The 26,082-nt window shown below is 52.2% G+C and overlaps 9 non-coding genes across 9 annotated transcripts; 3 read left to right on the top strand and 6 right to left on the bottom strand.

Annotated features, from left to right (window-relative positions):
- Window positions 1-731: 731 nt before the first annotated feature.
- On the bottom strand, window positions 732-803 carry TRNAP-CGG (transfer RNA proline (anticodon CGG)). Its single transcript has one exon. It is a non-coding gene; the product is annotated as a tRNA-Pro (tRNA).
- A 3,871-nt stretch (window positions 804-4,674) lies between these two features.
- TRNAK-CUU (transfer RNA lysine (anticodon CUU)) lies at window positions 4,675-4,747 on the bottom strand. The gene has a single exon. It is a non-coding gene; the product is annotated as a tRNA-Lys (tRNA).
- A 4,169-nt stretch (window positions 4,748-8,916) lies between these two features.
- TRNAK-CUU (transfer RNA lysine (anticodon CUU)) lies at window positions 8,917-8,989 on the bottom strand. Its single transcript has one exon. It is a non-coding gene; the product is annotated as a tRNA-Lys (tRNA).
- A 210-nt stretch (window positions 8,990-9,199) lies between these two features.
- TRNAP-AGG (transfer RNA proline (anticodon AGG)) lies at window positions 9,200-9,271 on the top strand. The gene has a single exon. It is a non-coding gene; the product is annotated as a tRNA-Pro (tRNA).
- A 3,375-nt stretch (window positions 9,272-12,646) lies between these two features.
- Window positions 12,647-12,719, top strand: TRNAK-CUU (transfer RNA lysine (anticodon CUU)). The gene has a single exon. It is a non-coding gene; the product is annotated as a tRNA-Lys (tRNA).
- A 3,375-nt stretch (window positions 12,720-16,094) lies between these two features.
- On the bottom strand, window positions 16,095-16,166 carry TRNAP-UGG (transfer RNA proline (anticodon UGG)). The gene has a single exon. It is a non-coding gene; the product is annotated as a tRNA-Pro (tRNA).
- Window positions 16,167-17,267: 1,101 nt separating this feature from the next.
- Window positions 17,268-17,340, top strand: TRNAK-CUU (transfer RNA lysine (anticodon CUU)). Its single transcript has one exon. It is a non-coding gene; the product is annotated as a tRNA-Lys (tRNA).
- Window positions 17,341-24,455: 7,115 nt separating this feature from the next.
- TRNAR-CCU (transfer RNA arginine (anticodon CCU)) lies at window positions 24,456-24,528 on the bottom strand. The gene has a single exon. It is a non-coding gene; the product is annotated as a tRNA-Arg (tRNA).
- A 1,481-nt stretch (window positions 24,529-26,009) lies between these two features.
- TRNAR-CCG (transfer RNA arginine (anticodon CCG)) lies at window positions 26,010-26,082 on the bottom strand. Its single transcript has one exon. It is a non-coding gene; the product is annotated as a tRNA-Arg (tRNA).

Here is a 26,082-nt window from a genome sequence, read left to right as displayed (position 1 = left end):
TTGTCCAGAGCCCAGAATCCGGCTAGGAGGATGCCACACCCCCCTCCTCCCCCCGTGCTGTGGTCCCTACACCGGAAGGAACAATCATGAGCTCAGTCAGCATTTGGACCCAGGACCTCTATCCCCCACACGAGAGTCATGCCGCTGGCTCAGCGCGGTCCATTATTGCAGGCCACAAATAGGAGCCGCATCTTCCAATTAAAATCTTCTCGTAGCACATTAAAAAATAATAACAATAAGTAAAAAGAAACAGGTAAAATTAATGGTAATAATATATTTTATATAACCCAGTATATCCAAAATATCATTTCAACACGTAGTAAGATAGCTTACTTTTCTGGGAACACGTCTTCAAAACCCGACGTGCATTTTACACTTAGAGCAGCACATCTCAGCCGGGAGGGCGGGAGGAAACAGGTGTCCAGCGCGGGGAACGCCGTCGGGGACACAGAGCGGAGAGGAGCTGGGCGCGGGCTGGCATGCTCCTGCGGCACACGCAGGCGGGCTGAGCGCGAAGTTAACTGTGGCTCCTCCGTACCCGAAGGGGCCAGCCTGTACCCCGAAGCCCCGCCGCTCCCCACAAAACAGCCCGTACGCAGCAAGCGGTCTGTCCCCGTCTGGTCCCCAGGATGGGCTCGAAGCGGAGCGCAATACGCCAGGTGGCATGAGAGCCCATCCTGAACCCGATGTTCCCGTGTAAAATAATAGTAGAGAGCCGGGATGCATGCCCTGGGCTCGTCCGGGATTTGAACCCGGGACCTCTCGCACCCGAAGCGAGAATCATACCCCTAGACCAACGAGCCTCGCACACGACAGCATCTACTAACGCTTCCCCCACAACTGTTTGTATCGCGCGTGGCCCCGGTTCATTCCGGGGTATGCTGAGCGGCTCCTGGGAGCCAGGCGTGGGGCTGAGCGCTGGGGTGACCGTGGGGAGACCCCGTGGACCTAGGTGGGCAGAGGCAGACCAGCCCAGGCCCAGGATGATGGATTCCCGGAGCCGGATCGATTCCTGCCCCCAGCTGAGTGGGGAGCATATTGTAGGGGAGGGGAAGACGAGGGGCTTGGATGAACCGGAGGCCCCGAGCTGAAAGAGCACTCGCTCTGCAGGGGATCCGGAGGCTTCAGGCGGTGCGGGCTCTGGGGACTGTGGATGGTGGCTGGGGAGCAGACCAGAGGAAGGCGACTGGCATCAAGTAGGTGTGTGCCCTCGAATCTCTTGAGGAGGAAAGGGGAAGGAAGAGATGATGGTTCCATGTTATGCGCCCAGCTCCAGGGCTGCCAGTCTGGGCGCAGGGGAAGGAAGTGCCCGCCCGTAGCGGGTTCTGGTTCTCCCTTATTGATCCCCAAGCCCCAGGGGGTTGGTGACGACCCCCTTGGGAGCCTTCCGCAGTTCTGAGCAAATTGTTTCCGTGGGAAAGGCAAGTCAAGGCAGGGTAAACAGTTTAGGATTGGCTAGATTGAATAATTTGGTGGGATATGGGACATAGTGGCTGTCCCTAGTTGTCTGGTGTCTGACCCTGGGTGATTTAGGGCAGGGGAAATACAGGTTGGTGTGTCAGGTAAGGAGGTAGGTGTGGGCATATGGACTCAGAATTGGTTGGTTTGCATCTGAAAGACCTATTAGCAGGCAAATTGTTTACTATCTCTAGGAATTAGCTAGCTGGGGAGCAGGGGCAGTCTCCTCCAGCTAGCAAGTCCCCCCCCCCCAAGATGTCAAATCATAGAATACAGAAAATAAAAACCAGTGTGATAATACAGGTGTGAATTGCATCAAGTGTTTTTACAAACATTTATCAAGATCATGTGACTTTTCTTTTTCAGTCAGTCCATCAGTATGATTGACTACTTTGACAGACTTTCTTGAACATAAAACCAACCTTGCATTCCTGGAATAAATCCAGCTCACCCTTATTTTACTGCTCCAATCTTTTTAAAAGAAGTGAGGACAATCATGCTGGGGAAGCGATGGACCTTTCTCCCTGGGAAATGCCCAGGCTGGCTAATTTGAGCCAGAAGAGAGTGCATTGGCCCCCAGCTCAACCCGCTCTGTAACTCTCAGAGGCCAAGGACACAAGTGACCCCCAGTTCCATTCCCCAGGTGCTCCCGTGACACAGGGTCACGTGACTTTGCTCCTTGGTGACTTACAGGTAGACCCTACACTATCAGGAGCTGTCACACAAAGGAAACTATTTGCAGCAAATAAGGAGATTATGGGGAATAATTTCTTAAGCCGTGACTCCCCAAGTGGGGGTGGGTGGGTTTCTTTTATTTAGGGTTAAGATGAATATTCAGAAAGAGGAGTTTTGTTCCCGCGTGTAGGCATGTAGAGGAGGACAGGCATAAGGTTGTGTAGGTGTACTTAGAAAACATGTCTATACTGTGTCCTATGTTATGCTAATGAAGCTTGTGCTCCTCCTGGGAGGGGGGAGAGTGTCACATTATAATGAGGTAAAGGTCACTGCCATATACTCCATGGTCCATCTGCATAGGTGTGAGTCAGTGATGGAGCTCAAACTGGTCTAGGCTGGCCGGAGCTCCTGGCTGTCACTGGGAGTCTTGCTGGTAACAGTTTTAACGTCATTAACCCTTTGGGGCACAGTTTCACAAACTGACTAGAGGCTTTCCATCAGGATGTGGGGCTGGTGCAGTACCCATAGCCAGTTGTCCCAGCCTCCGGCCCTCCCTCCTCTGTCTCTGCACCTCCACCCCTGCCTCTCCTGGGAAATGGACCCAGATCCACTCTAAAGCCCCTGAGATCTAGGTTTGAATCCTGCTCCAAGGTCATACCTTGGCTGGTTAGGGCTCCATCAGGTATTTTAGAGGACTGAGGATGCCACCTGGATGGCTGTGAGACAGAGAAACTAAAGGAACCCCATGAAAAACCACTTTTTTCACTCCTTTTCCTGTTTCTATTCTTGATAGGACCTACACCTCTGCCTTACACACACCTTATAAGACAGATAATGTATGTTCTCCTTGTAAAGGTAAGGAGTTAATTATTTCTTTGGAGTCTTCCAGCACAACAGATAACATCTAAGGAGTGAAACTGTGCCCCAAGGGGAGTCGTCATGAATGTTTTCCAAGACCACTGACTCATCAAGACCCCCGGCTTCAGGGCATAAGCGATTTACGGGGAACCTTTCAACACCCCTCTGTGTTCCTGGATGCCTGAGAAGACACGTGCATGGAACCACCTCAATAAAACCCTAGGCCCTAAGCAAAGACAAGACTCACTCTTCTTTCCCTTCTGTCTACCAGACATTCTGTCCATACCTACTCTATGTCTTCAACAAACTCTGCTCTCACTTCCTCTCTGCTCACGTTTGGTTTCTATGCTGCATGAAGCCAAGGACCCTCTTGGCTGGTCCTGTGAGACCCCCTCTGGGTCCAACCTGCATCAGCTGCATTCATGCACATGGAAACATCTGGCTCTCCACAGCCCAGGTGCTATGGCAAGGACCACCACCCAACAGCAAGGAGGTTATGATGAAGCTCCACTTTGGCTTCTAGAGCCCTGATCTTTCTGTCAAAGGCAGCAGATCAAGAGTTCAGTGCTCTGCCCCCTGAGTTAGCTGGGGACTGGAGCAGATTGGAGATGTTCTCTCCATGTTGGCCCAGCTTCAGGTGAATGGAGCCCTTTTCCCTTCTCTGAACTTCCCAGCTGCCCAGCCACCTTGGACACCTGCCACCCTAGGACTGGGTCTCTTGGGATGGGGGAGGAAGTTTTGAAACTTGTGCTATGGAAGGGCTCCAGGTTTCTTCTCAGAGTCTAGGGATGATCAGACAGACCCTCACAGGTGCAAAAAATCCGGTTGCCCCTGCCTGTGAATTCTGTTATATGACCCTGAGCATGAGGGTTGGTGTGTCCCCCATGCTTCCATAGCTCCAGCCCCTCCCCTTCTCTCCATCCCATCCCCACCACCTGGGAAAAACCAAAGCCCTGCCCCTGATCCCAGCTGGGAAAGATTGCATTGGGACCTGGCAAGCTGTCCTTGGTCTGTGATTGAAACTCAAGGTAATTTTTACAGGGCTGAATTCCTTGCACTTGTGAGGGAACTGGGGAGAGGGGAGAATTGCAGTCTGTGCATCTCTAATGAACTCAAAGCCCAGAACCAGGAGGCAAGGGATTTCACTCCTTTATATTTAATTCACATCTGCACCCACTCTGGGAAGATCCAAGGAGTCAGATCCAAGGACCACATCCACTCCAGGGGACCAGGCAATTGGGCAGTCCTAGTCTCCTCAAAATAGGAAATATGCTCACCCATGGTGGTGGTGGGGGGGGGCGGCGGCAGTAGAGGGCATGTGAGTGTGCTGTGTGAGAACCCTGAATTGCAGGAATGACTCCCCAGAGCTATGCTACTCCTGCTGCGCATCCATGGACTAGAAACACACTAAAATCCCATAATACAAAAGCAACTCAGGTCCACAATCTGTGTGGAAGGGACTAGATTCAGACCCCTTCCTGAGCAACTCGAATGCATCACCTTCTCCTGGTCCCAGGCTATGGGTCTTCCCTGGCAGCTGCAGGTCCAGAACAGGGATTTGGTCTTTGGGTCCCCCCGGAATTAGGCCCTGATATCTGAGTTGTGCTAACTGCTTGCCTTAAGGTTAAGGCCTGAGCACCTGAAAACATTAATTCTATTCACCTGGGCTTGTAAAAAGCTATGCGCCCAACGTGGGGCTCGAACCCACGACCCTGAGATTAAGGGTCTCATGCTCTACCGACTGAGCTAGTCGGGCACAGTACCTTTTTTCTCCTTCAAAGGGAAAGGTGGGCAGTGCTGGGGCAAGAAGCCCTCTCTCCCACTGAATTTCCCCATGATCAGTACTGTTTCCAATAGGATTCCCCCTGCCTGAAACCGTCTGAGAACCTCAGGATTGAAAGCTGTGAGGGAGTGGGACCACCTGGCCTGAAATTCTGGGACATGGGCATGAAAGGGGGCACGCTGACCCAGAGGGACAACAGAAGGAGGTCCAGGGGCCCGGCAGCACTGGGAAGCCGGTTCCTGGGTGGCACCGAGTCCCCGAAACCCCACGATCCCTTTGTCCAGGATCCCGCACGCTGGCGAGGGCCGTGCTAAAGCGCCTTCTTCCCTCCCAGCTCTGGGATGGAACCAAGGCTTCCCCACAACCGTCCCACCCCTCAGGTGGGACTCGAGAAGCTCTGCACCCTCCCGCAGACTGGGAGGACAGGGTAGTGGAGGTCAAGGTCACTAGAGGTAAGTGGAACAAGGTGCCCTTCTCTGTAGTGGTCCCTAGAGTATGAGTCCCCCTGGGCCTCTGGGTCCAAATCCAGGAGGAGTCTTACTTTCAAACTCTCAACGTCTCCTCCCCCTATCCCCATTCCGCATACCCTCCACCCCACCCCACACCTGGCTTTGGGGCGGACAGTGGGGTGTGAACCAGGAAGACCCAGAGGACCTGCTGCAGGGGAGGCCCCCAGTGCCCCGGGGCGGGGGGTGGGGGGGGTCACTGCGCAAGCCACCTCTTCCTTTCCAGTTGGTTTCCAGAAGATTGCCCATCCATGAGGGAGAACGAGCGCGGCGCCTCGAGGCCCCACGCAACCATCCAGCCAGGGATGCCACTGCGGGGGGAGGGTTGCCGGACTGTGCCCAGCGCCGGGACAAAGAAAGGGATTTCGGGGGACCCAGAGCCGCGCAGGGGCTTTGGGGGCTGAGCCCACAAGAGGACGGGCTTGGCCGAAGCCAGGAGCCTCTGAGTCTGCCCCGGACCCTAGTCCCCCTTTCTGTGAGCGGAGGAGACACGGCTTTGGCGTGAGGCTCACAGCCGGGGCTTCCCCGATGGGAGGGCGGGACCGCCCTAGTCTCCGGTTTGAGTCCCCCAGGGAACCTCCACGCGGTCCTGGAGCAGCCCCCTCCCCCCCCCCCCCCCCCCGCCCCCAGCTCCAAGGCGGTCCAAGTTCCTGAGCCTCGGCCCTGGAGGGAGGTCCTGGTGACAGAGGCTCTGGAGATAACTGATCCTTGGGACTCTGGGCCTGGCAGTATGGACCCTAGCTCTTTTCTGGAAGGTGAGCCAAATCCTCCCACCACCAGGTGGGCATCTGACACATTGCTGCCCCTGGGCCAGGGGAAAGCAAGTGGACAGAATCAAAAAGAGAGAATGGGGTCAGTTTGGATCTTTGGTCTAGGGGTAAGTTACTCACTTGGGGTGCAAGAGGTCCCGGGTTCAAATCCTGGATGAGCCCTTCTTTTTCTTTTCCAGATGGTCAGGTTGTTGCCCCCTAAGGGGGCCAAAGTCCACCCAAGGCCAGGAAGGAACAGGGACCCAGAGACCCATCATTACACATGACGGGGATTAAAACACCTTCCAGTCTGCAGAGCAGGCCTGGACCTGCACTTGCCCTCTGCTTAGACTGTCCCTGTGTCCTCCCCTCCCCATCCCTACCCTCATCCCCACCATTTGGCATGGAGCATGGGCAGGGGAGGAAAGACAGATGATGTTTCCCTTGACAGCAGATCCCAGTGTTCTGGGGTGGAGGGAAGCTGCTGGGCACAGGGTGCCCAGCACTGGGAGCATCTCCAGAGGATTGGTCTTAAAACAAGATCCAGATGCTTGCTTAAAACAAGCATCCCAGACTGCAGATATGACAGCACACTCCTCCCTGGCCAAGCCCTGTCTCACCCACGAAGGGATATTGAGTTAGTATGTCAGACAAGTGAAGGAAAGAAGTTAGAGCCACCAAGGATCACCAACCAAAGGCACTTTTTTTTTGGCCTAAGGATGTTTTTCTTGTTTTAGATGTGAGAGGTCCTGAATTCAATCCGAAGAGGCCTCCTTTGCTGAAGTAGGCAGTGTGGGGCCTAGCTGTAGTGTTTTTTCAGACCAAGAGGGAGGGATACCTGGGGTTTTGAGCCCTCAGTATTGGGGATGGCCAAGTGGTTGGCCTAGGTCAAGGTGTCACTCAGACACTGGCAGGACCCTCAAGTGGGACTGGGCTCAGGGTGCAGCCACTTCCAAAACAATCACCCCAAACCTCCGCCCAAGGAACCACCAGCATGAGCTCGCTCGGATGGCGGCTACTTCTGTTCCTAAAGCACGCAACATCTGTCCTCAGGGTGATGCTTTTGGCTTGGTTCTGTGGTTCCCAAACTGAGTCCGGAGGCACCTTTGTAGTATTTTAAAATTCCCAGGGATATCTTAAAGTTTTGAGGGAAACAGCAATACTCATCCATCAGACACCATATTCTGTGAACTACTAGCTCAAGGCAGTTGAGTTTCAACTTTTGACAATGCTGTATTTTTGCAAAGCTGGGTTTTCTGCAGTATCTGTGTAAGTACTGCAAGAGAACTGATGTGGAATAGGAACTCGGAGACTAACCATCTGATTCCGAGGCTGGGGAAGCAGGACAGGCCCACCAGGTGCACATATCCCGGTAAAAAAGAATTATTATTTAAAAAGAATGTAGGGGTGCCTGGCTGGTTCAATCAGTAGAGCATCTGACTCTTGATCCTGGAGTTGTGAGTTTGAGCCTCACACTGGGGGTAGAGATTACTTAAGCAAAATTTAAAAAAATAAAAGAAAAGAATATAAAATTACCATTTTTTTCAAAAATGTAATGTACAGGGTTGAATGGTGTTCTCCTAACATTATGGCCACTCAGAACCTCAGAAGGTAGGGTCTTTGCACACAGAATTAATGAAAGTGAGATCAACCTCGAATAGGGTGTGCCCTGCCCCAATGATTGGTGTCTTTATAAAAAGATGATATGATTATATGAAACACAGAGGCTCATGGAGAGAAGAAAGCTATATGATAATGGAGGCAGAGACTGGAGTGATGGGGTCCTTAAGCCAAAGATGGCCCAAGCCACCAGAAGCTCGAAGAGGCAAGGAAGGGTTCTTCCCTAGAGTCTTTAACGAGAGTGGAAAGGGTGGCCAGATGGTACCTTAACCTTAGACTTTGGTCTCCAGAAGTGTGAGAAAACACATTTCTTCTGTTCTAAGTTGCTCAGATTGTAGTAACTTGTTATGGTAGCCACGGGAAACTATCAGAGGTACTGGGTTGGTAAGACTTTTTTTCCCCAAAAGCAACAAAGGTGTATGGACCTAAGTACCTAGTAAACTGTGAGCTTTCTTTTACCTTAAAAACACCAGGAAAGATTCTCGAGACCAAGAGTGCCTTGAAGGGAGAGATGTGGAGACTTCTGGGAGGAGTGCCAGCCACAGGCCTGAGACCTGGAGCTCCAGGGGTCCAGGGGAGGGGTGAATCAGCCACTGTGGTGTCTCCCCCAGAGTAGCCTCGGTTCCCACCAAAAAAGAAAGAAAACCCGGTCCTATGAAACACTGAGCCAGGCCTTTTTAACAGCATAAACCGTTGCAAGAGAATAGAAGAAAATCAGCTGATGGGAACCCTATACCCTCCTTCTCAGACCTCTCCCCCAAAATGGAAAACAAAACTCCCCACCTCCATTTCCCTTTCACTGGGGAGAGTGGAGCAAAGTTCAGAAGCCCTCCAAATGAGAGGCCACTGACCTCCAGGTTGGAATAGGGGAGGGAAATTCTGCAGTCCTTCCTCAGGCACTGGGGTAGCCCTGCTTGGGAGTTTCCTCCTGGGAGCCCCACTCAGGACCTAGAGAGTGGTGCCCCCTCCTGACACCCCCCAACATACACAGACTTGGAGCTCTGGGTTTGAATCCTGTTCCCCAGTCAAATGTGGTGGGGCAGGCATTCTCAAATTACTAATCTAAAAGATACAGCTATGTGTCTTCTCGGGCCAGGTATTCAAAAGCACAGAGAAGGTGCGAGGCTTCGGAAAGCCAACCCGCGTTGCAGAAGTCTCTCTGGAAGCATCTGCCACTGGCCTAGATTGTTAAAAACCTCTGTAAATGATAGGAAATAGTTTCCTTGCACTGTGTCCTCTTAAGGCTTCTTTAGCAGTCAAAACCACACGCCCGACGTGGGGCTCGAACCCACGACCCTGAGATTAAGAGTCTCATGCTCTACCGACTGAGCTAGCCAGGCGAAGACACAAGCTGTCTCTACCTCCCTGCTACTCTAAGTACCAAAGGCAAGTACTGCAAAAAGAGGCCAAGGTGCATCCTGCCTCCAGGGAGGTGGTATGGGCGCGCGGGTCGGGGAGCGGGAGTCACTTAACCACTTAACCACTGCGTGGGAATGGGAGGCGGTTAACTAGGGTGTGAATATAAGTAGAAATAGACAATAACCAGGGGTGGCTCGTTGGTCTAGGGGTATGATTCTCGCTTAGGGTGCGAGAGGTCCCGGGTTCAAATCCCGGACGAGCCCTAGCCTTTTTCTTCCCACAAACGCTCCCGGAGCCTCCCAGGGCCACCTGCAGGAACAAAATCGGCCAATGTACCACCGCCCACTCAGCGCGCTACCCTGATTGGAAAGGCCAGAGTTCCTTAATCTCTGAGGCCTGAACTTGAGCTCCACATTGAGTTTAAGGAGCTGAGGCCTGCAGAGAGTGATAGCCAGGAGCAGCCGGACCACACGCACGTAGGGCGCCGCAGCTTCAGCCCCGGACTCCCTCGCCCTTCTCGCACCCCCCTGCAGCGACTGAACTCCCAGGTGGTTTTCCCTGCTTGGCCACCAGGGGGAGCGCTGAGCCAGAACGGCTGGGCTGGGAAGCCGGAGACCTTCTCCCGCCCGAGGGGCAGAAGGACCCAGACAAGGCCGGGAAGCCCCCCAACTATGTTCCGGGTGAGCCAGACTCTGGCTGACGCCCGCATTGCCTCTTGTGTTAATGACCAGTGCGGGTTCAGAGAGCCTCCCGGAACCCCCCCCCTCCGCCACACACACACCCTTCCCCGCGGTCCCACTGCAAGAGGGGAGAATAAGGCGACCGGGTAGAGCCTGCCCTGACCATGCAGCTCACGAAATGGACACTTTGACTTCAGCCCCAGGTTCTTCTCACCTCCCCTTTCCCTTCCTGGGACCTGAACAAAAACTGCAGGACCACTTCGGCCTGCGGCCCAGTGCCCAGCAGCAGCCTCGGATGCTGGGCTTCACTGCAGTCTCTAATGTTGCCCCAAAGTTCTCTTTGTCTGGTGGGCTGCCCCACCTCCCCCCAGCCAGGGGGTGACAGCAGAAGCCTCGTGGGGAGCCTGAACTCTCATTCCTGCCTGGCAATCAGGAGGCCCCACCTTGTGTGAACTGCCCCCCCCCCACAAAAAGGTGGAGTCCTCTTCTCCCACCACAGGGGCCCATTGTAGAATTGTAGAAGACGTAAATAAGATCTAGAGTTTCAAAGCATAATAAGGAAAATGTCCAAGATGCAACTGAAAATCACAGGTCATACTAAGAACCAGGAAAATCTCAACTTGAAGGAGAAAAGGTGATTGAAAGACACGGACACAGATTTTGGAACTGTCTGAAAAGGAGGGGAGAGGTGGGAAAGAAGCCATCCTAAAAATGTTTGAAGAAGCTTTAAAGAACCCGCTTGAAACAAATTTAGAAGTTGAAAGTGTCAAAGAAACAGAAAATATAAAGAAAAACCACATGGAAAACTTAGAGCTGAAGAATGCAGCAAATAAAATGAAAAGCCTAATGGCAAACGCATGGACAACACGGAAGAAAGAACCAGTGAATATGAAGATAGAACGACAGAAACAACCCAATCTAAAGAACACGGAAAATAGACTTCGGAGGAAAGGAAGGAAGAGAAAGAGGAAGGAAGGAGGAAAGGAAGGAAAGAAGGACAGAGCCTCAAGGATTTGTGGAACTTTAACAAAGTATCTTATGTTGGAGTAGCTGGAGACCCAAAAAGAGAAGCAAGACAGGGCTAAATGTATTGGAAGAAATAGTAGTGGGACTTTATCTGTGTATTTCTTATAATTATCTTTAAATAGGCTCCATGCCCAACACAGGGCTTAAACTTACAATCCTGAGATCAGAAGCCACGTGCTCTACCAACTGAGCCAGCCAGCTGCCCCTGTCTGTGCACTTTTTAAAAACAGACTTTGGGGGCGCCTGGGTGGCTCAGTCGTTAAGCATCTGCCTTCGGCCCAGGTCATGATCCCGGGGTCCTGGGATCGAGTCCCACATCGGGCTCCCTGCTTGGCGGGAAGCCTGCTTCTCCCTCTCCCACTCCCCCTGCTTGTGTTCCCTCTCTCGCTGTGTCTCTCTGTCAAATAAATAAAATCTTAAAATAATAATAATAATAAAATAAAATAAAAACAGACTTTGTTTTTTAGAACAATTTTAGGTTCACAGCAAAACCGAGCAGAAATACAGAGTTCTCACAAACTCTCTGCCCCTGAGCATGCACAACCCACCTTCCTCCACTTTTTTATTTTAAAGCACATATATTATTGCTTCACCCATAAATGCTTTTCACTTTTGCCGGGGGGGGGGCGGCGGCAAATATCTCTACAAATAAAGTCCTTTTGTTTTAAAGCACCCTTAGTGCCCTGCACACAGCCAACACCATTAAGGATGATACCTTCTATATTCTCTCTTCCCTGGTCTGTGCGCAGGTTCCCTGCTGCCTCCTTTCTCCTCTCTGCACTTGGTTGGCTGCATTCGGAATGCAGGCAGGCGCCCGCACGGCAGTGAGTGGAGTCTGAAATCTCAGGAGATCCTCAGTAGATTCCCTGAGGCACACCAGCTCCAGAGCTTGGGGAAGGGGAGGAGCAGAGAACTGCGAGGTCCCACTCCCAGCCCGTTTATCTGAAGTTCCTCCTTGCTCTGGAGAGCCAGGCCAGGACGGGGGCGCAGTGGGGGCTGCCCCCACCCAAAACCCACCTGGGGCTCAGGCCTGCAGACCCACAAGGACCGACCCTCTCCCTCCAGGGACGCCTTCGCTCTCGCCCCCAAATCCCGGGAGACTGGATCCGGAGGCAGAGAGAAGGAGGCAGGTGTCACGGCAGGCACCCCGGGGTCTCCAGAGCCTTCCTCCATCCACTGCCAGGTGGCAGGTTCCAGCAGCTCAGCATCGCCCGAGGGCAGACCAAGAAGGCGTGGGGCGAAATATATATTTTTAGAATTTTAAATAAAAATACATTGATTTTGGGGCGCCTAGGTGGCTCAGTTGGTTAAGCTACTGCCTTCGGCTCGGGTCGTGATCCTGGAGTGCCTGGATCGAGTCCCGCGTCGGGCTCCCTGCTCGGCGGGGAGTCTGCTTCTCCCTTGACCCTCTTCCCTCTCATGTGCTCTCTCTCAAATAAATAAATAAAATCTTTAAAAAAAAAAAACAAACATTGATTTTTAGATCATTCAAAGGGAGTGGGAGTTTTCATGCGAACAAGTGGAATCTGGTGGGTCTCACAATCATTTTAAGTACACAGGTTTGCTCGATTACATAAGGGAGGATGGTCCCCTCGCATTTCTCCAACTCCATGCCGCACGTCCCTGGGTAGGGGGGTCAGCGGGCGCCAGTGGGCTCTGAGTCCCGTCCGCGCTGCAGCGCCCCCCGGCGGCCGGGGAGCCCACCTGTCTGTGGGTCAGGGTCGCCCCTCAGTCTCCACCCGCTCGGGCCTGCTCCCCCGCCGGGCCGGGACGCCGCCGATTCTGAGCAATTCCCACACGCAGGGTGCCCAGAAGGGGACTCCAGAGGTGGCCACGTCCCCGTCGTCCCCAGAACTGGCTCCACCCGGCCATTTTGTACCGTGCGCAGCGGATCACACCCTGAAACTCAACCTCTGCAGATTCTTGACATCCGCCCGGCTAGCTCAGTCGGTAGAGCATGAGACTCTTAATCTCAGGGTCGTGGGTTCGAGCCCCACGTTGGGCGTCCTTTTGAACCGAGACTTTGCACAAACCTCTGGGACCTCTGCGCAGTTCCTGGCATGTTTGGTTTAGGTACAACCTCTTAAACGCACCAACAGTGTGGCTGGGGAGGGGCAAACTGTCACCTTGGGGAAACCATCAGAGGTGATGAACGACGTACCCCCCTTACACTGGGTTCTCCAGCTGCTTTATTCCTCAACTTCCTCTTTGAGGAAAGTAACCTTAGAAAGGGGTCTGTTGGAGATTGGGACCTCTCTATGAGAGAAAAGCCACCCATCCCAGTTTCCTCTTGGGTTCAGTCAAGGGAAGGAGCCAGTGGTATTACGGGTGCAGCTAAAGGACACCACGGCCGGATGCCACGTGCACAGTCCTGAAGAGCTGAACTTTTACTAAGTTGTCCCTTTGGGGGTCAGGGTGTACCTGGGATTCCAGGGCACATCATCAATGTGGGGACACCCCCCAGGACAGGAGGCACCAGACCTATGAGTAGGTGAGGGTGACAACCTGGGTGGGCATGACCACATGTCCTGGTGAATGCAACACCACAATTGCCAAACACTCTCAAAAGTAGGGCTCGTCTAGGATTTGAGCCTGAGACCTCTTGTAACCCGAGAATCATACCCCTAGACCAATGAGCCACCCCTTCCGGCTCTGGCCTTGCTGGTTAGGGACTGTCCCTCTTTCCTGTGGATGTTGGGAAGGATTTGATTCAGGTCTCCATGGACAAGAGGAGAATGGGGGGTGGGGGTGGTCAGCACTGCCACACTAAGACTCCAAGTCAGCAAATCCCCAGTCCAAGTTTTGGGGGTGACTGCTCCGTTGCTCTTCCTCCCCTCTGGTGGAAAACAGCCCAATGCTTGGGAAAGCTCCCCCAGGTCCTCCTTCTGTCACCAGGCTAAGGGCTGGGCTCTGGAATGAAGCTGAGAGCAGGGTTTGGACACCCTCCCCCCCACCCCAACACTGCCCAGGGCAAGACCATACCTCCTCCCATAGGACCCCACCCCTCCCAAGCCACACACTGGAGGGACCCACCGCTCTGACCTGAGCGTCACCCCCACGTCCGCCCAGGGATCTGCCTCCTGGACTCCAAGATGCGCATCCCAGCACGGGCATAGTCAGAAGGGACCTTAAGGGATGGTGGGTGTTCAAATGTAAAGAAAGGATGAGGTAGGACATTAAGAAATTTTGGTAGCCCTCAGGGGAGATGCCCTGTCTTGCCACTGCCCATAACTGGGGTCAAGATGCCTCTTTGTCCACTGAGCACACCTGGACACCTGGCCTTGGGGTCCAGACCTGATCCAGCCACTCGGGTCCAGCTTGGATCTGGGTCTGCTGCACACTGGGCCTGTCTCTGGTCCATCCACACAGGTCCAGACCCCACTTCAGCTCTGTTGGGGACACCATTCATGCCTTGAAACGACTGGAAAAAGCCAACTGTGGGCTCCTTGGGGATTTGAAGCAGAAGGGAGAATGTGCTCTCCTCCACAGACACCTTCCTCTGCTGAACCCCAGCTAAAGCTAAATCCAGGGAAAGGGGTGCCTGGGTGGCTCAGTCAGTTGAGCATGCAACTCTTGGTTTCCGCTCGGGTAATGATCTCGGAGTCTTGGAACCAAGCCTTTGCATCAGGCTCTGCGCTCAGGGGGAAGCCAGTCTCCTTGTCTCTCTCTCCTTCTGCTCCTCCCCGTGCTCTCTCTCTCTAAAATAAATAAATAAAATCTTAAAGAAAAAAAGAAAAGGCTAGGGGTGCCTGGGTGGCTCAGTTGGTTAAGCGACTGCCTTCGGCTCAGGTCATGATCCTGGAGTCCCAGGATCGAGTCCCACATCGGGCTCCCTGCTCAGCTGGGAGTCTGCTTCTCCCTCTGACCCTCTCCCCTCTCATGCTCTCTCTAGCTCATTCTCTCTCAAGTAAATGAATAAAATCTTTAAAAAAAAAAAAAAAAAGGCTAAATCCAGGGCTGGGCGTAAAGATGGGGAGCAGACCCCGAGGAAGGGATGCTGCTGATTCAGAAGAGGATTTTGGAGAGGAACCATCCTGCTGGTGAGGGGGTAGTGGTTTCCCCTTAAGGGATGGGAGTCTTAAAGCGTTCTGGCCACAGGAGAAGAAAGTGCTGGCCAAGGAGCTTGATTACCCCGGTTGACCTCCACCAGGCCTCAGGTCTGGAGAGGCCTCCCCTGGCGTCCCACTGGGCCCCAGGGTCTGTGCAGACCTGCTCCCCTCAGGGACTCCAGAATCAGGAGGCATAAAAGGGGTGCCACCCTGGGCTTAAGTGAAGAAACCAGGGTCAGAAAGGAGGCCCCCCCGGTCTGCACACGCAGGGAACTCTGCTTGTACTGCGGCTGCCTGGTGAGGGCTCGGTGCCATGATCCCCAGGCCAGATTTGACTCTGGGCTTGAGATCAGGAAGCTCTTCCCAGACTGGCGGCCCCTGAAATTTCCACCAAGGCCTCCGGCCCTTCCCATATTAACCACGTCTTTTATTTTCTATACTCTGATACCTTGACATCAGAGCCTCGCTGACCCTGGAGAGATTTTCCTTCCCAGGGTTGGCCAATTCCTGGAGATAGCAAATCCTCCTCAACAGGGCATTTCAAATGCAAACCAACCATTCCAGAGTCCACAGCCCCCAATCACCTCTTCTAGCAGGCTTTCACACTGGGGGTTACTATCCACCTGCCAGGATCACCCCAAGGCCAGGAAACAGACAACTAGGGACAGAGCTATCTATGTTCCAGAAGCAGCTGAAGTTAGTGCAGACTAGCAGGTCTAAACCTGTTCACTCTGCCTCACCTGTCTCACCTTCCTGAAACTACAAGAAAGGCTCTGGACCGCATTTTCTCGAACTTTCTCTGCTTCGGGACTACCCGGAGCCTCTCCTGTGCCATCCACACCACCCCCCAACCCGGGCCAGGCGTGCCCCTCTGCTTGGGAGCTTTGAGTCACAAGCCATTTTTTCAATGGCTGCATCTGCTGGGCTCACCATACCTCAGTAGTAATAAAACCTCTGGAAACACTGCTGTTCTTCCAGTGGGGCTGGGGCACCTTGGGGGGCCCCGTGCCCTTCTTGGCCCCAACACTAAGGCCAAGTCCTTCCCCATGCCCAATTTCCACTCTGGTTTACTTCCTTCATCTGTGGAAGGTCCTTCTGGTAGCCCCTCAAGGAAAAAGACGTTTGCAAACGACCTTTTATACCCCAAAGCAAAAAAAAAAAAGTGTCCAGAGGAAGTTGGGTGGTCACCCCTCAGGCTGGGACTACCTGAGGCTCGCACACAGGCACACAGACCAGGTCTCCTGCTCTCGAAGAGGCAGACTGGCCCGTGGGGGACCCAAGCTTCCTTTGGCCCAGGACGTCCCGCGCTTTCACGCACCGGTTCAAAAGGAGGGCTCGTCCGGGATTTGAACCCGGGACCTCTCGCACCCAAAGCGAGAATCATACCCCTAGACCAACGAGCCACCCTGAGGCTGTCTTGCTAAGGCTTGTCCTTGGAGGCCTGTGCCCTGGGCTCGGCACTCCCGTCCCATGAGTCCTGGCTTCCTGATCCCTGGGGAAGGTGCACGGAGGGAGGTTTCGGTTTCAATTCCAGAAGGGACGGGGATGCAGTGCAGCCAGGACCTGTGGGGGTGGGGGGAAGAGCGCCGGCCCGCTCGGGCCCAGACCCTCAGGCCCCCGGCCCCCCGCCCCCAAGAGCACGATGGCCCCGCCCCTGCCTAGAGCCACCCGAGCAACCAGAGGAGGCGGCAGGTGACACTGCGGAGGGAGTCTGTGTGGCCCGGGTGAACAGGGAGGTCTCTCATGGTGGATCCCAGCCCAAAAATTTCCCCAACGTGGGACACAAGTCCAGGACCCTGAGAATGAGACTCTACTGCCTCCCAACCGGCCAGCTCGGCCGAGCCTCCATCTCAGGGAAGGACCCCGGGGCTCCTGTCCTCAGTCGAGCCCCCCTTGACCTGGGCTCCGCCCCAGAAGCCCCTCGAAACCGTGGAACGCCGATGCAGGGGTCCGAACTGGGGTCGGGGCTCACTTCCTCCCAAACGGGCAGCTGCACGAACGCTCCAAACTTTTACGCTCTCAACTTCTCTTTCCTCTTGCGCTCACAAGGGGTCCAGCACCCACCTGGAGAGGAGGGTTTTCCCGGCTTGTCCCCGGGGCCAGGCCCTGGAGTCTTACTGATTCGCTTCTTGCTGTCCACTAAAAAGGGGGGACAGCTTGAAAGTGAGGGATCCTCCGTGGTTGGAAGCTAGCACCTCTCACATCCTGATCGAGGATCACACCGCGTTCCTTACGGGCCAGCTCCAGTGACACTCAGCCCCATGCCCTCGTCCCAGAGTTTCCGGCTCCCCTGCGCCGCTGGGCCACACAGACTCGCGGACAGGACAGGACAGCAGACAGTGGCCTGGCGGCCCCCTCGCTCCTTGCAGAAAGGACCGCGGATTCAGCGTTGCAGTGCCGGGGAGGCAGCGCGCCCAGGATCCAGGACCTGTCCTTACCGGTTTCAGGACAGCAAAGTGCCGGAGTAACCCAGTCCGCCTGCGCAGCGGCAGCGCCCCACGCCTGCCCGGCTAGCTCAGTCGGTAGAGCATGAGACTCTTAATCTCAGGGTCGTGGGTTCGAGCCCCACGTTGGGCGTGGCTTTTGTCCAGATGATCCTACAACTAAACAGGTGACTGGGTCTGTATAAACTTAGAACTCTTACAAAGGGGAATCTGTCCCTAGTCCAGGGAGGCCAGGACGCTGAGAGCCAACCTCAAATCTCACCAAGGCAACTCGCTTCCATTGTTTATGTTCCATTATATGTATTTTGTAATTTTTAAAATTTGAAATTTATGCAAAAGTTCCAGGTACAATACACACAGTGATCAGAAGCCTCTCTGAGGAGTTCCCCTTCTAGGAACTTCCTTAAAGTTGGCAAGATTTGGGCAGGGGCTAACCAGGCCAATCCAAGAATATCACCCAACATAGGACTCAAACTCACTAACTTATGCTGTTAAGTCTCAACTCTACAGGCTGAAGGAGAGCTACAACAGACGACTTGGAGTGGATTTTCAGCTAAAGGTGGAACCTCATCAACTCTGGCCCTGATTGGGGACCTACATGGGGCCCCATCTGTATCAAGGGGTGCTCCCCCTCCCACACCCTCACCTTCTCCAATACTGTGCCCCCACCCAAGCTTCCCTCCCTGGTGCGCAGAGAAGTGGCAGTCCAGCCTTGTCCCAGCTCCTCTCCCCTTTCTAAAGTAGAAAGAAAATTAGAAATCGTGGGATACTCTGAGTACAAGTTAGTGTGTCCACTCGTTGAGAAGTAAGCAGAGAGGGAACTCTGGGTTCCTTTCTGTGGAAGGGTAAGAGAGCCCAGAGGGTTAGCGACCCGGATCCTGAGGCTTGGCATCTGTGAGTCAGGATGTCAGGGCGTCTGGGTAATCTGGGTTTCCAGGGGTCCATTCCTCCCGGTACCTCTGCTGCTCTAGCAGGCAGCCTCTATAGGTCCTAGCTCCATGTCAGAAAACCCACGCTTCCACAGGGGTGCGGGGCTAGGGAGTGAGGAGGCACCTGCCGGTACCTCTTGGTGGTTGGGCCAGGGCACCCACCCATCCAAAAAAGACTGTATTGGGGGCCCTGGGTGGCTCACTCAGTTAAGCGACTGACTCCTGGTTTCAGCTCAGGTCATGATCTCAGGGTTTTGAGATGGAAGCCCCTCCTTGGGCTCTGTGCTGAGCGTGGAATCTGCTTGGGACTCTCTCTCCCTCTGCCGCTCCCTACTGCTCACTCTCGATTGTGCTTTCTCTCTCTCTCAAATAAAAAGATAAATCTTTAAAAGAGAGAGAGACTATAGTTATAAGAGTTCTCTGGGGAAACAGAACATAGAAAAGATAGAAGAGACAGAGAGATGTTTGGATTGATTTTAAAGAATTGGCTCACACGATGGCCGCTGGAAATTCCAGCAAAAGTAGATACTGCAGTCTTGAGTCAGAAGGCCTCAGAGGTAGCCTTCCTTCCTCCTGGGGAGCGTCTTTGCTCCTGAGACCTTCAACTGACTGGATGAGGCACACCCACATTGTGGAAGGTAATCTGCTTCACTCAAGTCTACTGATTTAAATGCTAATTGCAGGGGCACCTGGGTGGCTCAGTCGTTAAGCGTCTGCCTTCGGATCGGGTCCTGGGATCGGGTCCTGGGATCGGGTCCTGGGATCGAGTCCTGGGATCGAGTCCTGCATCGGGCTCCCTGCACTGCGGGGAGCCTGCTTCTCCCTCTCCCACTCCCCCTGCTTGTGTTCCGTCTCTCGCTGTGCCTCTCTCTGTCAAATAAATAAATAAAATCTTAAAAAAAAAAATTGTTTAAAAAAAAATAAATAAATGCTAATTGCATTTAAAAAAATACAGCAACATTTAGACTCGTGTTTTACCAAACATTTGGGCACCAGAGCCTGGCCAAGTTGATATATATTAACCATCATGGGGTCTTACCAAGTGCTAGGCTTCTTTCTTAATAATAGGGGATGCAAGCTACACCAGCTTACCTTCTTCTCCGGGTATATCGCAGTACCTGCCAGACCAGACAACAGTCACTCCCAAACTTCTCAAAGATGCTGGTTCCTCCCCTCCACTGCGCATGTGTTATTTCCTTGGTAAATGGCATTTCCTCCAGGCACTGCCAAGATTCGAAGTCAGCAGCGGGTTTTTGCCCTGATGATGTAGGACCACTCTAGCGTGCCTGTGTCTCTGTCCCTTCTGATTCCTTTCTTCAAAGTTTGCCGTGACATTTCTTGAAACTCTACTTCATTTCAGGAAGCCGTGCCAGCTGAGTATTATAACCAGGCGGAGGGACCCTTGCCAGGGTGTTAAGGCTTGTGTCAAGGAAGAGTCCCATACAGATCATCTTTTCCCTTTTCCAGCTTTTTATTCTCCCCACCCTGATCCAGGACGCATTACTGCTGACATGTTACCCAGGTGCTACGTGCTCGGTTTAGAGGTCCCCTCCTCCTGAGCAGTGCCAGTAATTTCTCAGTTGAGATGGAACCCCAGTATTCGGCCTGGTGGCCTGGAGGAGGAGTAGAATCCTGAAGAAATGAAACATTACCTCCTAAGTATCTGCCTCATCTGAGTTTCTTCCCAGCCTTCAGGCAAGAGGGGTGGAGGCCTGGGCCACATCTGCAGGCTCAGAGAGTTTGAGTCTCCATACATTGCCCCAGCTAGCCCCATTCCAAGTTTCTGGGTCCCACTTCTTCCCTCTCAGCACCCTGACTTTGGCCTAAGAGATTTGCCCAGGGTGAGAATTCTACTTTTTCTCAGCATCTGCTACTTTGACATGGAGGCCCCAAGCCTGGCCTTCAGCTTCATTAGCCCTTCAGCTGAAGGACATGTGGGCTGCTTTCGGGGCTGCCATTGTGCTTTGAATTGGTTATTAGTCGACACAAGCATGTCATTCTTTTGTCTTAGAGCATTAAAGATGCTCAGCAACAGCCTAACCAAGGAGGTGAAAGACCTGTGCCCGGCAAACTGTGAAACACTGATGGAAGAAACTGAAGACGATGCAAAGAAATGGAAAGACATCCCATGCTCATGGATTAGAAGAATGAATATTGTTAAAATGTCTATACTGCCCAAAGCAATCTACACATTTAATGCAACCCCTATCAAAATACCAACAGCATTTTTCACAAAACTAGTGAAAAAATACTCACTCACTAGTATTTACTCAGCCATGAAAACGAATGAAATCGTGCCATTTGCAAAAATACAGATGGAGCTAGAGAGTATAATGCTAAGCAAGATAAGTCAGTCAGAGAAAGACAAATACCACATGAGTTCACTCAAATGTGGAATTTAAGAAACAAAACAAATAAAGGGAAAGGATAGGAGAGAGACAAATCAAGAAGCTGACTCTTAACCATAGAGAACAAACTGATGGTTACTGGAGAGGTGGGGGCGGGAGGTGAATAGGTGATGGGAATGAAGGACTGCACTTGTGATGAGCACCAGGTGATAAATGGAAGTGTTGAGTCACTATATTGTACACCTGAAACTAATACAACACTGTTCACTAAGTGGAATTAAAATAAAAACTTAAAAAACAAAGATACTCGACAGGAGCCACATCATCCCACAGTCCCTACCAGACCTTTCCCACTGTGTCCCTGAGGTGCCCAGAGCCACGGGACAGGTGCAGCTCATTTCCTAACCCCTCGGGTCTATCCCAGGTCTGAATAATCGTACCACTCAGGCACTCGAATGTTTCTCAAAAACCTCCCCTCCATGGCTGGTGTGGTCCTCTGTGCCAGGCGGCCGGCAGCTGATTCAACTTTAGAATCTCCTTCTGAGAGTCTGGTTCCAGCTGTGGAAGGACAACCTTCCCAGGAGCAAGCCTGAGGCAGGGATTTCTGTATCATCCACGCATGAAGGGAACACGCTCAGGAGGCACCTGTAAGGTAGGGGGTGGGGTGGGGGGACAGGCAGGTGTACCCGTTATTACACTCATCTCCCGGCTTCCAGCTCACCCTTCTAGACCCTACTGGGCTGGGGCGGGGGGTGGTACTCTGCTTTGTCAGCTGATCCGCCTTAGGTTTTGCTGACCGGAGGCAGAGACTGAGCGGCTGAAGGAAGGACTCACTGCTTCCTGTTTTCTGTTCCCGCCACGCCTTCCCCCCACCCCCCATCCATGCAGCAACCGTTCACTCCAGGAATAGCAACTGAATCCAGTTAGAAATTTCCTAACACTCACAGAATCCGTCTCATCGTGGCTCATGAGAGACCCCGGCGCAAGCTGCCTGCTGTCCGTGGGACCCTCTTCGGAACTCAGAGACACCCAAGCTAGCTGAGCGGCACTCTTTCTCTGAGATCTGCTCTCAAGCTCCTTGGCGCTCTCTGCACGCTTCTGACTTTTAATAACCGCAGCCTCTCCCCTTGGTCCTGCAGCCCTGCGGGTGGTAGCTGCTTTCGTTGTTACCTTCCTGCCTCCTCCACCTCATTAGCCACTCTTTATACCTAGTTAATCATTGTTCTTTCAGTAGTCTGTTAACATCAGGGATGGCTTTTCTTTTCTCCCCCAGGTTTACTGAGATATCATTGACAAATAAAAACCATACATATTGAGGATGTTCAATGGGATGGTTTGATATCCGTATACATTGTGAACTGATTCCCACAATCAAGCTAATTAACATGTCCGTCACCTCATGTGATTACTTAAGATCTACTCCCTTAGCAAATTTCAAGCACACGATACAATGTTATTCACTATCATCACCATGCTGTAGATTAGGTCCCCGCAACTCATTCATTGTACCCTTTGACCAACCTTCCCTGTTTCCCCCAATACCCACGGGTGGGTTTTCTGACTGCTGCCTGGACCTTGATTTGGTAATGAGTTTGGGCTTGGATGCAGCTGAGCTCCTTGCCAATGGGAAACAGGACGTGGGTCATTGATGGCACACGGTGGCATCATGATCAAGCCACGTATCGTCTGGTTGATTATGATGAAGCAGTACCCAGGAGGACCACGTGGCTATGGTCCTTGACTGTTGTGGCAGGAAAGGTGATTATGAGGACTGTGGCCTGGAAGGGATTCTTCTGGGGGCACTGGTTTGCTCACCGAAAGGAAATGACAAGACCAGGTCTTTAAACTTTCAGCCCAAGTCTTGTTCAGAAGCTCAGGGACAGGGGTGAGGGGATGGGTGAGCCCAGTGGTGGGGATTAAGGAGGGCACGTATTGCATGGAGCACTGGGTGTTATACACAAACAATGAATCATGGAACACTACATCAAAAACTAATGATGTACTGTATGGTGACTAACATAACATAATAAAATTAAATTAAAAAAAAAAAAAGAAGCCCAGGGATATTTCATGGCTGCCATAAAATAATCTTATAGCTGCAGGGCTGATATTGCTAAAGATCAAACCCATCCCTGAATTACACCTGTCATGGAATGACATTGGAAGTTGAGTTCACAGCCTCGGGGGATCTTTCATGTGAAAGAAATGGCAATGATTATGAAGGAGTGGGGTCAAAGACAGGGAGCCCTCTGGGTGGGCTCAGACAAAGTTGAGAATCCCGAATTCCTGAGCTTCCTTGCCAGTAGAATCAGTCTGGAATCTGTGGAAAGGAGCCTTCCGTGTTTGAATGTCCTATAATAATCTCACCTGGAGCACTTGTCTTCCAAGGAGATGCAAGTGCTCAACAAAGCCCACACCATCACCCTTGTTAGTACTGGCCCCATGACTTCAGCCAGATCAGCATGCTGTGGGCAGTGAGTACAAAGGCTGACGCAGCAGAAATAGCTTATTGCAGGGGGTGCTCATTTATGCCAGTAGAGACCGAGGAAATACATGTGGGAATGAACCTAAGGGTGCTGGAGTAAGGAGGATGAGATATGATTGTGCATCTGGTGAATTTATTGACCTGGGAGCACTTCCCAGAAAGCCTGTACTTAACATGTTATTTTGTGCCGCTGAATGTGGTTCTGCCAGGTTTCTTGGTTGGTTGGCTAAGCATTGAACTCAGTGGTAGCCTATGTTTAATGAGACTGAGATGTGAGACTGTCCCTGGCATCAAGTAGAAAAAGGAAGCCAAAGACTTAGTGAGATGGGGCTGTAGACACCCACCACGCACTGACAGCACCCAGAGGACGTTCCTTTCAATAAGGCATTGAGAAACATTGGCGAGGGAAGCACCAGCATCCTCGGATAGCTCTGTGGTCCCCCAGTCTCCTTCCACGATGGTGGGAGACAGTGCACTGAGATGACATTGTTCATTCCAGGGGGAATAATGGAGTCCCAGATATTTGGGAAAGTGGGAGAAGTAAGACCAGAGCCAGAGGAACAGAAGAGTCTCATTCATGGTTTTTAAAGGCAAAAGAGAACTATATTTTTATATGTGTATATGACAAAGCTCCAGTGGTCTTCCCTTCTACGGACATGTGGCATAGAAGGTTTCTGATTTTACTCTACACCATGTCCTGCAGTTTGGGAGATTTTTACCTCCAGGATGAAGACAGGGATTGCATGGATTAACAAAAGAGAAAACTTTATTATGGACTACTTCAAACACGCACTAAAGCAGAGAAATAGTATAATGTATCCTCATGTCCCCCAGCTTAAGCCAACTGACCGATAACCTTGTTTTGTCTATACCTCCAATCAACCCATTATGTTTTCCCTAGCTTTATTGAGAGATAATTGACAAATAAAAATGGTATATATTGAAGGTGCACAATGTGATGATTTGATACACATATACATTTGTGAAATATTTACTACCGTCAAGTTAACACATCCATCCCTTCGCATAGTTACCTTTTCTGTGTGTGTGGTGAGAACATTTCCGAGCTCCTCTCAAAGCAATTTGCAAGTATACAATACTGCATTAATAACCATTGTCAGCACTCAGCCCGTTGTTTTAAAGCAAAACAGTTGTCATATAATTTAATCTCTAAATAATTGCCTTGGGTCTGTTTATAAAAAAAATATATAGAACCACAATAAAATTAATACACCTGGAAAAATGAACAATTATTCCTTTATATCATCAAGTAGAATGGATGGTTATTTTTTTACAGTGAATAATGCCAGTATTCCTTTCTGAAACCTGGAAACGTGCACCCCTTATTAGAAAATACAGTCGCAACCCATTTACTAGCTAGCTTAGGACTTCGTCTGGATAACCTCCAGGAACCCTTAACTTGGCTTCCTCCCCTGGGGAAGCATTTTATTTTTTCCTTGGAAGAGGTCTAAAACTTAACCCTGTGTACCCCGGGTGGGACTCGAACCCACAATCCCTGGCTTAGGAGGCCAATGCCTTATCCATTAGGCCACCGGGGCCGACAATGGATGTTTTGCAATGGTCCTAGACCAGTCTCTCCATCACCTCCCCGTGGTTCCTGCCGGTTACACACGGATTCCCCGCTCCATCCCGGCCTCCCCCCGGCCTGTCAACACCCGACCTGGCCGGCGGCTGGAGCATCCTCCGACCCCGGAGAGAGAGCGCACGCGCAGATGGAGCCCAAAGAACTGGGTGGCGCTCAGTTCGTAGGACTTGGGTGTGATCCTCGCTTAGGGTGCGAGAAGCCTGGCAATCAAATCCTGGGCGAGCTCTTTCCTTCTTGTAGGAGAATCCGGGTCTGGCGATAACTGCTAGCAAGGAGTTGGCTATGCAAAATGTGGGAGAGAAGAGAAGAGGGGTACCAGCCCGGCGATTGGGAAAAGTGCCATCCCTGTCCTTGTCCTCCTCCCTACACTGCCCCGTAGACAGGAGGTGTTACCTGGGTCCAGGGCTCTGCGGTTTTTAATAGACCAGTGGCCTGAGGTCTTTGTCCTAAGCGCCTTCCGCAATACCTCGGGCTGGCTGTGTCGGTGGAATATGAGATTCTCACCGTCAGACAACCCATCCATAGCTTTCCCACCAGAGGATGGGTGTTCTTTCCATCTCCAAAATGTTCAACTTAACGAATTTCAAACCGCTGAAGCATCACAAAAACGATAAACACCCCATAGGACCCCAGGTCACCTGCGCCCACCTTCCCCAATGAGGGCTCCGGCTGCCACTGCCCTGGCGGTCACCGGGTGGGAGGAGGTTACATCACTTAGGTCACCTGGCTTAGCCACAATCCCCTGGAGAGAACTCGGTTCCGCAGGTAAAGACATTTTTTTCCCAGGTAAAATGATGACCCAGTCCTGGGCATATTCTTTATATTTAAACTTTTAGATATACATTCACACAAGTCATTTAGGTATGCTATCATTGCAAGAAATCAAAATATTCGATTTTTTAAACATTTTATTACGGTAAAAAATATTTATATATAACGTTAAATTGGCCAATTAAGCCGTTTTTAGGTGTACGATTCAGTGGCATCAGTTACATGCACAATATCATCCAACCGTCACCACTATTTCCGATTTTTTTTATCACAATAATCCATGACATTTTGAAATGCACCTGTGCTCCGACCCCCTTGGGACAACTCCCCGCCCCCCTGCAACAATCCAACCCCTCCCCTCGTTTGTAGTTGGCCGCTCTGGTCAACTGAACTATATTGGCCTCGTCTGAGGCTCCTGGACTCGCTGCGGGTGGTTTCGGGTTCTGGCCTGCGTTGGGCGCCGCAGCGCCCTCGGGGTCGCGGGGGCTGCGGACCAGGCCCTGGCTCCGGAGCTCCGCGCCGGCAGGGGCTGGGCGGGTTCCCGGGTGCCTCAGGGCGGGGCTGCGCGCGGGGGGCACCGCCCAAGCCTCCAAAGGTTCCACGAAGGGCGCAGTCCCGACAGAGGGAAAATTTAAAGTCGAGGGAGAAAAACAAACGCTGTAGCGACCACGAAGGGACTCGAACCCTCAATCTTCTGATCCGGAATCAGACGCCTTATCCATTAGGCCACGCGGCC

Source organism: Mirounga angustirostris, unplaced genomic scaffold (genome assembly GCF_029215605.1).
Source record: "Mirounga angustirostris isolate CCGP_5_RB_7025 unplaced genomic scaffold, mMirAng1.0.hap1 SCAF_5, whole genome shotgun sequence".
Taxonomy (NCBI): domain Eukaryota; kingdom Metazoa; phylum Chordata; class Mammalia; order Carnivora; family Phocidae; genus Mirounga; species Mirounga angustirostris.
Note: the sequence above shows the minus strand (reverse complement) of the source record. Positions and strands in the feature narration are given on the sequence as shown.